This window comes from Rhipicephalus sanguineus, chromosome 2 (genome assembly GCF_013339695.2).
Source record: "Rhipicephalus sanguineus isolate Rsan-2018 chromosome 2, BIME_Rsan_1.4, whole genome shotgun sequence".
NCBI lineage: Eukaryota > Metazoa > Arthropoda > Arachnida > Ixodida > Ixodidae > Rhipicephalus > Rhipicephalus sanguineus.
The window spans coordinates 94,937,136-94,949,519 of NC_051177.1; positions in this window are offsets into that span (position 1 = coordinate 94,937,136).

Below are 12,384 nucleotides of genomic sequence, written 5' to 3' on the forward strand. Positions count from 1 at the left end.
TAGGGACTTTAATCTGGACGTAACGATAGCGGTGACTACAGTTACGTCTGGACGTAACCCTAGCAACAGCCCTTTGAGAACTAGAATGTCATCATATGGAGGCGTAATCTGTGTGTCACATGCTCATCGTACAAGAACGTCAAAAGTGTTCGATCGCCGCAAACAGCGTATGCGATTTGTACGTGCTCCGTGTTCAGGGTTCATTCCCGCGGAATGCGTACGTGTATTGCGTGTATGCTGGTGCTTTGGGTGAACGGCCAGTCCTGTGTGAAGTACGGAGTGATGATACACTCAATAGCGATAAGTTTTATTGCCGTCATTGCACATGTTCTGCTACGAGTGCGCTGCTTTGCCGCTTGCGATGCGCTGTGGCGAGCGCGTCGCGTCCGAAGTGCTCGATCGTGTCCTCAGTTGACGAAGTCTGCTCACAAGCAGCAGTATGAGCCTGCGATTTGCTGCAGCGGTGCTAGACGTAAAAGTGTTCTTTGCGGCGTGTGTGTGCTCTGAAGTGTGCCGTACATGTGCGCTGCCAGTACAGTTTTCTTGTGTATCAGCCACCTCGATACAGAAGCTCCATCAAACTTGAATTTGCTGTTTAGCTCGCGTATGGTCTGTTTAAAGCTCTTTGTGCACTTTGAACATTCTGCTTTCATAGAGTGCTGCGTTAGATACGCCCGAGAATGCTGAGTCATCAATGACAACTTCAGGTAGCCTTCATTTCTATCATGTGGAAATAATGCAAACAAAATGTCAGATAAAGCAAGTCGTGATGCGCGCGACTTCTTGCTGGTGCCCAACCACAGAAACTGCTAACTGATGGTCATGTGGAGAAGAAATGCTTTAATTATCTACTAATTTCAATTTTATAATCAAAACCCCTATGCATTTAAGAGAACGGTAAAGCAATACTCTAACCAAAATTGTGAGTTCGATGTAGAATCCGATGACATACAACTGGCACCCTAACTTGCTCGAAACTTTGCTGTCAGTTTGTCCTCACAGGCTAGCTGCGGTCATGTTACAAAAGCTGGCAGTTGCCCAAATCAAAGCTTTCCACTACCTTGCAGATCTGCCTTCGTTCATTCAATCGTTTGTGGCATACCTATTTTCCATGATCCTTCATTGTAATGCAAACAAAATTGACACGTATTACCCAATTAGTCTGCCTAGACGCTCCTTTATGTACTCTTTGATGACCAATTCTGTCTGCAGCTGGTGCTGGATAATGTCTTAAAACGACTCGTACCAGCAAAACATTCACGTGAGCTATTTTGCTAGTGCTGTTACACGTATCTGTCACTGGTTGGCTGAAAAAAAGGCAGTGACAATTTGACGTCTTCATGTCTGTTCGATGTAAACATGACACCTGCATGAAGTGACAAAGTGGGAGCAGTGGCCTAGTCGCCAGCTGCATAAAAGGAGTTTATTTGGATGTTGTGATTAGTACCAGTGTTAATCAGCATCCGTTGAAATATTTATCGAAAGGCAACAAGGTGGGGCTAGCTTCCAGATCTAATCAACGTGTGCGATTGCCAATGAAAAAATGCGAAGTGTGCTGTGTACGTGAACGTTGGGTGCTGTCGATTGCGTGTGTTTCATGCCATCATTCGCTTTGCAGGCAATTCCATGCAGGTGTAAATTGCATATGGCACATGCTCATCGTACACAAACATGAAAAGTGTTCGCTCGCTGCATCCAGCACATGCCATTTGTGTGTGTCCTGTGTTCGCAGCCAAATGCGTACCTGTATGTTGATACTTTCAGCGAACTGCAAGGGCGTGAGTGATGATACACTCAGTAGCTACAATTTTCATTGCCTCTTCATCGCCGTCGTACATGTTCTATTGCGTCTGAGCTGTTTTGCCGTTTGTTGTGCTCTGTGGTGACCGTGTAGCGTTCGAGCGAACAATGGCGTCCTTAGATGTGTATCTGCAGTGTTGCAGTGGTTCTAGGTGCTAATTGATTTGTGTTGTGCATCGTGCAATGTGTTTGTGTTACGAAGTGAACCATGCAAGCAATCAGTCACGTGTTCCTGTGTGTCAAACTATAAAAGCTGGATTTATCTGCTTATCACATGGATTTATCTGCTTCTCACATTTACTGTCTGCCTGAAAAGTTACTTGTGCATTTCTTCAGGTACATCTTTTAGTGAGGTGATAGGTCTGGACATGTGCTGATAGGTCTGGACACGACCCGTAGGAGGTGTTTTTTATGGGGATTTTGGGTGGCCTTCATTTTTGTTACGGGGATGTTAGTTTGAACCACAAGATTTTCATGACTAAACAAAGTGTATGGTTTTATGTTCAGACCTGAAATGTGCAGGTGGTTAGTGCAGGCATTTGTGAGAGCAGATGGCAGATAAGCACTTATTTTGTGAGGACTGTGTAGTTAATTTTAAGGTTTTACATATCTTCGTGTTCTCGTAGAAGGCTACATGTGTGTAAGCGTCAAAATCAGTCATTCAAATTGCCGGGCGACTTAGTGCACACTTATTTGTTTTGAGAACAGAGTAAGGGGTGTTCAGATAGTCACAGTCCTAGGGGAGTGCCAGCTAGATTGTAGTTTCACGAAAATTTTATATCGTCATGAGGTTGTGACTGTGAACAATGCAGCAGCCAAACCGGTAAAGTATAGTCTAGAATAGATTTGAGCGCCTAGGGAAGAGACACAAGAAGACAAGACGACTAAATGAGTTCGTAGTGGGCGCTCGTTTAGTCGTCTTGTCTTCTTGTGTCTCATCCTTTCGCACTCAAATCTATTTTAGACTATATGAACCAACGCGCCAAGCAAAGCATTTTACTGCGGTAAAGTATAAATGAAGTCTTTATTGGGTAAATGTGAGCATAGCAAAGCAAGATATCTTCTGAGACCTTACGTGCAAAAGCCACAATAATGATTATAACGCATACTGTTAGGGGTAGTCTGGATTAATTCTTTGGGGTTCTTTAACATTCACCTAAATTAAATATAAGCACTATATAACAGACTATCGTTAGTGTGGCAAATAGCTTTGAACCCGCTGTTGGGCGATTCATAGCGGCAGCTGACGGAAAAAACGTGGAAAAGGCGCCATGGTTCCTCTAAACCATGGGTCTCAAATACGTGGCCTGCGGCCCGCAGACCTGGCCCGCACGTGACTGTCTTTGTCCCATATTTTTTATGACTTGTGACTGAATTTTTGTGACTTTGCTAAATTGCAATCGCATTGTTTTCTCATCTGTTGCGATTAGTAACGCTTTGTTCGGGTATGGCTATGCAGACCTGACTGGCCTGTTGTTCGAATCCTCATGCCAAATCCCCTTCAGTAATTCGAAAATGACCCATATATGAGAAAGGCCTAGCCTCTTTCAAATATTTTGTTCTCATACTGCTCACGATAATACACTGGTGCTGCTGAACTCTGCCCCCATCGAAATGCAGCCGCCATCACCAGCAATCAAACTAGTTTCCTCGAACTTAGCAGTGTGACACTTTGCCTGCTAAGCTACCAAGACGCGTTGCAGTGATAAGTACAGAGTACAGTTGTCAAGAGTATGATGTAGCAACCAAATGTGCCAGGCTTTCATTAATGAGTCGCACTACATTTCAGCACGATCGCTCGTGCTTCCGTATGTGGTAATGTACTATGCTATTTACATCGTGCTTGTAATCTTTTAACCCTTTCCCTACCAAGCTTTTGGCCAAAAACGATGCAAAAATACCGACGCTTTTATTTGCCTCTTTGATTCTACGTGTCTTTATACAACAACCAAAGTATTTTTTGCGAATATGCAGACGATTGGCTTCACTGCACTGCACCACAGAAAGTGCCCCAACCTCTCCAGCCTTCGATGCAGAAAATGTCTTTTTGAAATTAAAAAAATAATGTACAGGGACAAGCGAGCCGTTGAAAAAGCCTTGGACGCGCCTATAGGTCGGCAAACTCACTGAGTCAACTCACTCACTCATTCAGACTCAGATCGGGCCATGAGTCTGAGTAATATTTTGGTGAGTTTGAGTCCGAGTGAGTCCGGTTGAAGAAAATTATAGTGAGTCTGAGTTCGAGTGAGTGCAGTTAAGGAAGATATTGGTGATCCTGTGTCCGAGTGAACCCTAAGCGCAAAATATAGATCTTGAGCGAGTCTGAGTGAGCTCCACCTATTGTTGCCGACTTATGGTCCTATCTACTCATCTTCAGCCTTACTATCAGCCGTATATCGGCTTACGTTTATACTCAAGTCTATTCACACATATCTCAGCACACTAGCATTCATGGGCCACCTCAATATTTATTGATCAGAGGGGTGAGTTGGGAAAGGGGTGCCATGACCTCCCTCCGCAAACTCTTTCATGGGAAGTTGATAAAAATATCTCGTGTGAGTCGCGTATTTTCTAAAAATGTCCTTACTGGATCAATATATGACAATGATGATATATGATGATAACTCGTATTTGAAGGTACAAGATAAAAATGCATATCATGAGCACTGATTATGCGAGATATTGGCGTTGGAGAGGATTGACGCCATGATTGATAAAGCTAATTTTATGCCAACGGACTCATGAGACGACGTCTCTGGCTCACTCAGGCTGAGTAATATGTTGGTGAGTTTGAGTCTGAGTGAGTCCATTTGAGGAAAATTTTGGTGAGTCTGAGCCCGAGTGAGCCCTCAGAACAAAATATATTTCTTGAGTGAGTCTGAGTGAGCTCCAGTTTTTTTGCTGACCTATGGATGCGCCTGTGGGGGTTTGTTTACATCTGTCGGTGTCCACTGCCGATACATGTTGAGAAGCAGTTGTCGTCTGAATCTGATAATTTAGAAAAAAGTATGCTGTTCTGTGTAGTCGTCGCCACACTCACAGAAGAACTGAAATTCTTGTCACAAAACTTAGGCAAACATGCGTTTTCTTCGTTTTTTTTCTTAACAGGGCTGTTGCCGGCATGTGCGCGCTGCTTGCGCACAGAGGAGGATGCCATTTTCTAATTGCGGTTTCCAGAATCCAGTCCTTTCTTGATCAAAATGCATTCTATGAGCACATTTCTAAATTTTTTACTGCACTATTTCCTCAAGCCACAGAGAACTCAGCAAAATTAATCAGAGTATCTTAATTGCAGCGCCCCAAACGTATATTTCAGTGTAGACGAGCCCAGCTCGTTTTCGGTGGGAGCAGTACAAACCGTGTCGAAGAGCTCGGCTCGTCTTTGGTAGGAAAAGGGTTAAAATATGAAAACCGTTCAAGAATGTTCCAATACATGAAGGTGTCGCTTGCGACGAGTGAAAACATGTGCAACAGTTCCAAGTTAGTGAAACGCGGTCCCATCGAAAACGAAAAAAAAGTACACATGTTAGTACTCCCCTCTGAAAAAGCATTGTCCCATTGCTGAGCACTAACAGAACACGAAAGTGTGAATGCATGCAATCAAATAAATTAAGAAAGCAAGTTGGAAATAACGTCCCATAGTCCATGAGCATACACTGTAAGGTTTAAGCCGCAATACATGGAGGATTTCAGGCCATGTGCAGTGCCGTTATGACTGCATCATGCCATTGGGCTAAACGTCATAGTTCAGTGCACCACAAGATTAGAGTATATTATAGGGCCCGAAGTATCGTTGCAGAAGCTTCTCGGTAAGCTCATGTTGGTGTTCCAGCATGTAACACGGTCAATCGCTATTAAGCCCGCTTGGGATCAAATTTTTGGGGTGTGCGAATATTCGAGTTTTGAATTCAAAACGAATAATTTGATTCAGCTTTCGAATAGGTAGTATTCAAAGTTTTTAATGATTCAACAGGACGAATATCTAAACACAACAAAGGCCAATGGTGCAACTTAGGGTGGGGTGGCTAAAACTAACGCTAACGTCGTTACAGTAGGCCTTTCATTAACACCTTTGCCGATATCCTGGTTCATAAGCGAGCACATGTTTATTTTGAAGGAGATTATGTCATTTCCGCACGTAATGGCTCCAGCAAAAGAAGGCCAGGGAACAGTCTGTGAGACTGTCGAACTGTTAATGTAAAAAAATAACCAGCACACTGAGCTCGGATCTTATAGTCAAGAGGTTGAAAAATACTTCAGTGAGTCCCTGATCACAAGAAAGGATGATCCTTCGAAATACTGGAAAGAGCTATCCAGAAATCTCCAAAATTGCTTTGCGACACCTTCCCATCCCTACTACTGAGGTGCCCAGTGAGCGTGTGTTTTCAACTGCAGCATACACTGTAACATCACAGTGAGAGAGCCTGAAGCCAGGTCACATGGAACAGCTTGTGCTTCTGCATGACAATTTGTACCCTTTGGGTAGCAGTCACTCACTGCGTTAGGTCCTCGAGAACATCAGCACATTTCATTTCTTGGTTTTTTTCTTGCAATTTTCAATAAAATATTCTTTATTCGATTGGAGATTTTTGGCTACTATTTGGCACTATTCGATTTGAAGTCGATTCGAGATGAAATTTCACTATTCGCACGCCCCTATCAAATTTCTCAACAGTGATTGGCTTCCTTTTACAGTTAGCGTAAAGCAGCCACGTCGATAAAGAAATTCGATCCAGATCAGGCCCGACCGCGACCATTAAGTGACTGTGTGGTGTGACACCAGTATTAGTGCTAACAATTTTGCTCATTGGATGTAAAAGATTTTAAAACGACTGCATGTTCAACAAAATTTTCTAAAGGAATTTGAAAAGTTGTCCCATCTGCTTGTTCTGCACAACCTATTTTTCCTTGGTTGCCCACTGATGTTCTTTCATTGCTCTATGGTCTTACAGATTGTTTTCAAAAGTGACTGTTGATAGTGACGTGGGTCGCGGGAAACGTCAAAAGTATAATTTTTCTCTGTTCAACATGGACATTGTACGAAAACAAATTTGCACTATATTTCTAGCCTGAGATTTCATTCTATCTATGCAAAAACAAAGCATGAATCGGTTCAGAATAAACAGATATTTAATTACAAAGTAATTAGGAATGATTACTATAACACACATAAATGAACGTATTGCGACATTATTTTTGTTGCAATATATCGATTGCCTTGAAATAACATTGTATCGATTTGACACATTTACAGACAGTTCTTCATAGGTGGCGTCTGAAAGGGTTAAAAGAGATCAATAACTTCATACTCTGAGGCATGTCTCATCACCCTGCAATCATTAACAAAATAAGAATAGCTTTTGTTGCCGTCCGCTGTGTTAAACCAACAAACCCAGGTGGTCACGGCTTTGCCAAATTTATTGTGCTTTCATGCTAGAAATCACCAGAATAAACTACTGATTGAAGTTGTACAAGCTATGTGTCACACAGATTTTGTTTACAGTGAATTATCTGCAGATAATGTTATGGCTGAATATTTCTGTATATTGTGTGCATCCACTACCATATTCAACAGTGTATCTGTGTGTATTTTGTGTTTGTTATCACTTGGATGCTACATATTTCTTTTTCAAAGTGGTCAGTAACATTTAGACCATGTATTATGTTCCGCAAGCAACGTTTCGATTCGTAACACTGCGATTCCAAGCACTGTTTCACTTTGTGCAGTACAAATGTTGTTATTATTGCTGGAACCCTCTTTCTGCAGTGCCCTCTGGTGAAATGTAGCCACCGAATGAAGAAATAAATAAATAAATAGCGCATGAGTAACGTGGCTTCATAACATGCACTACATTGCATTTGTACTAATTAAGTGAAGCACATGTAGACAGTTGTGCTAGTTTGGATGGCACAGAGGGACCGACTAATTCTCCTTGAGGACATATGCATAGTACACCGAAGGGGGGGGGGGGAGGTGGAAGCGAGATATAAACAAGGGAACCACCCAGGCCTATGAGTTCCTGCTGCTTAAATCCCCAAGAGTTCCACAAGGATGGGCAACAGTGTGGCTGCAGACACTTCCAGATTCCACCATTACGAAATGTTAGTTGGAGCAACTTGTAGGAAATCTATGTAGCAACCACTCTATCCTATGTATGACTGCAACCACGGCAAAGGTCCACCTACCCTTAAGAATAGTCAGGCTGATGAACTTGAAGCAGTATTGCTAATGCCAGCAAACAGTTCTCAAAACCTGCTACTGCAAAAGGATATGTATTCACTTCCCGAGGCAACTTTATACTGCCTCTGTTCAAGTTGCTGTACAGTAGCAAGACAGAGACCTCAGCATGGCAATCTGCACTCTAAGTCACTACGAGCTCGTACAGTGACAGACAGGACAGAATTCAACGTGCCCTAGACGAGGTTGAATCATACACAGCAGAAGTTGTTATGAAGTGCGCTCCAAGAAAATCAAAATTAAAATATATTTGACCACCAAGAACCCTAAACCAACACAGCTCCACCACCACATTTACTACTGCTCGATGGAGAACTTATCCAAGGAGTCTGCACTTGCTAGTGCTTGCAATGCATGTGAAAAAAATTCAAAAATTCCTTTTCAAACTGAAGTACACAATGCATAATGTTACTAACTTTATTAAGAATTTCACACTCAACAGAGGAAACAATGGAGATAGACACAATGAAAGTAGGGCACGCCTTCGTCATGAGCAAAATAACTTGCACTCTCCCATTCCAAGATGCGCAACAAACTGAAATCCACCAAGCAAATTGAATAATCTTGATTGCCTGCGAGGTGGCACTCGGTCTGCCCAAAAACATGAGCACAGACTGCCTCATCGAACTAGGCATGACCAACACATTTGAGAAACTTGCTGGGGCCACACTTATGGCCCAGCACAAAGGACTCAATGCAACACACCAGGGCACTCTGTGTTGATAAGACTTAGAGTCACTGGAAAAATGTTTCCATTGAATATAATATGGCTGTGTTACCCCTCAATGCCTCAGGTATGTAAAAATGGAACCACACTTATGCCACCTGATGTAGGAGCAAGAATCCTCGTGCCATGTCACATGAACCCGTACTTCCAAATAAAACAGCCACAAGCCTGAGAAGCCACCCTGCACAGAAGGCAGTAGGATGCAAACATCTACTTTACTGATACAGTCTCATCCTCAGAAGGGAGACAGCGACTTGCAGTACCAGTGCACACAGCGTCCCGCAAATGCCGCCTTACGACTACTTAACAACGACCCAACAATGGGTCGTGGAAGGTGTGGCTTTTCAATCTGTCATTGGAAACAAATTGGTAACCCTCGAACAGGCCCGTTGAGCTGCAATAGCCAGTGGGGCCATGGAGAACGGGCTCCACCCTCAGTAATCAAGCAGTCTTTATTTCAATTATATTGTTTTCAATTCTATCTTATTTGTTGTGTCAAAACATGAGGTTAAGTTATTTTGTCTGAGTATTTCATAGATGGATGGGTGGGAAGCAAAAGAATAGTTATACTGGTGACGTAACCTGATCATATAATTCCATGATTGCATGGTTAACGTGTCATAGTCAGTTGCAAAATTGGTTTATTGACACCTACGTATAACTCAAGCAGTCAGTCCGTGTTTATTTTTCAGCAAATCAAGCACAATGGTGAAAAATGGGAGATGGAGTAAACGTTTACTTAGGCACCGCCCACTGTAGGAGCAATTACAGGGCATATGTACTAGCAAAAGCAAATAGTTATACATGCAAAAGACGAATAATAAATATCAACTTGTACAAAAGAGAGCATTACCGCATATAGCATCATATTCGTACATAACAAAGATAATAGAAGACAATGGCATAATGGCATCTTTGTTGTATGCTTGGTGAAAACATGACGATATACCTAATGCAGTACAATTTAAAGAATATGTACAGTTGTAAAAAGAATCTAATTACGGTGGTATTTTTTGAATATGTGAACTTCAATGTGTTACTTCTCATATGCATTAAGAGTTGTTGGACATGATAATTGTGGTTGGCTGTGATAATCATCAGGTTACTTTATTCAAACACAGTTCTGCAATAAGGTGTGTACAATATTAAACAATACAGGAACAAACGAGATTGTGCGTGCTGTGCGATTCAAGTGGTGTTGTGAAAGAATGCCAAATTTGCCCTTATGCATGTTTTCTTTTTGAAGCAATTTAAGGCTCTGCGCTTCTTTGCTCACTATCACAGTGCCCATGGGGATATCCTCATTTCATCAGGTAGTTATGTAGTGACTAGGTAATTATAAAAGAGGCCCAGCTAGCAGGTTCAAACAGAACATATAGTGCATTAGTCTCAAAGCGTCACTCGAGAAAGTACAGGTTTTGTTATGAAATGACGAATTGCAAGAAATGTTTTCTCGATTTATCAGCCTACCTTGGCCTAGGTAATAATAGAAGAATGAACACACATTTGGTGATTACAAGAATATTTAATGAACTAATGTTGATTATGCAAACATAGCACCCTATACGTAGAGACTAATATAAGTATACAAGATACAGAGATGCAATGACTATGCATTCACTGCATATATACAGTACTATGATCTGAATCTGTTGTGACAGGTGGTACTTAATGTTCTGTCTTGCTTCTTGTCCTGCATCATATGAGCCTACTCATGTCATTGTTCTCAGCTTTGCACTGTACTCAGTCCAAAGCTTAGTTGCTTGATTTGAGCGGGCTTTCAGATGATATGTAGGTACAACTCACCTATTTATGTTATCCAGGCCATGCTCTTTTCATTTTATAAAAACATAGCTCTATATAACTATCCAAGTTGTTAATACCTATATGACACATTCGGGTGTGCCAGTAGCTTAGGTAGAGCTTGCTATATATAATTCAGTAACATTGGTTGCCCTACACAAGCAAATCTTTGTAGTGAAAGTGATCAAATGAGAACACATACATGGGTGCTCTTAACAGCTACCACAGTCATTATTCAATCATTCTCGGATTTCATCATTGCCGAGAGCAGGATCATACACGCCATGGCACTGCTTATTGTTGTGCACTTTGATAATGTACTATGCATTGTTTAATTGTTGTGTGAAGTATGGCTAGGTATATTAAAGGGACAGCGGAAACCATTGAGACCTCAACAAGAAATGTGAATATTATGCTCACTGCAAACACTTTATGTTGGCATCAATATAAATATTCACTTTTATGTAAGTACTGTATTCTTGAAAATGTGTGACAAGCAGCTATGTATAACAATCATTAGATAAGTTATAAGAAATTTCATGCATACATTACTTTCACTTAAATGCTCCATCAAGCTTACCACTTAGGTATGTAGAACATTTTTATGCACAGTAAGAACTTGAGGCATGGGTGGACAGATTTTGTGTTTCTGGTAGAGTAGAACTATTGTGTTCAGAAAATTTACAAGTTGCAAGAATTAAATTTCCACAAGGTTGTTGTTTTGTGCTGCAGTTTCTCTGTGTGGTTTTATATGTGAGAAAAAGATGACAGCAAGAGAAGAGAGAAAGAGATAACATTAGCTTGTGTCCAGCAGTTTCTGGCAATAAATGGACACCTAAATAGTGACTAGTAACCCATGGGCCCAGGGCCGTCTTTAGCCAATGGGATGGCCCAGAGTGCTTTTTCCAGGCTGACATGAGGTTCAAAGCCACCAGGTTCAGCGTTTGTTTAGTGGAGGCACCGCACGGCCGGGTCCCCACTTGCTGCATAGCAATTGTCGAATGCTTAGGGGTATACTGGGCTCTTCCCAGTCGTAATGACTTTAGATCTCCCGTAGTTACACTGTGCAGTTCCTCGTGACCTTAGAAGGAGCACCTTGGTGGCTCGTTATGTCTTGCTCACGCCAATGGCATGAGCCGCCTCATTTATGGGAAGGTATAGTGTACAGGTGCCCGATCATTTGGACAGAATTTGCTGTTCGGTCAGCGAGATGCACCCCTGGTGAAGTTGCAGAGTGAGGCTTTGGAGTTTCTGATTACATATCTGACACAACCTTAATGAAAACCAGCAGATGATGAAGCCAAGCAAGGTATAAGAGACGTTAATTGTACTGTTTTAAATGTATCACTGTACAAATTGTGATATAGATGTGAAGAAAGTAAGTGGACGAAAAGACAACTTGCCGCCATCAGGGACCAAACCTGCAACCTTCGGATAACACGCTCAATGCTCTACCATAGCTCAATTGGTAGAGTATTTGGCGTGTTATCCGAAGGATTGCAGGTTCGGTCCCTGATGGCGGCAAGTTGTCATTTTGTCCACTTTACTTCCTTCACATCTATATCATAATTTGTACAGTGATACACTTAAAACAGTATAATTAATGTCCCCTATACCCTTGGCTTCGTTATGTGCTGTTTTCGTTAGGTTGTGTGAAGCAAAGAAATGAGCCCTTAAAATTCCCTTCTTTTCACTGATTACTACTATTTGGCTCACGTGGAAGCCATTGCCAATGCAATGGGCATTCCTCTGCCCTTAGGCGTTTTCAGCACACATTTACCCTCCCACTTGGGATCGCCACCTGTTACAAGGGACC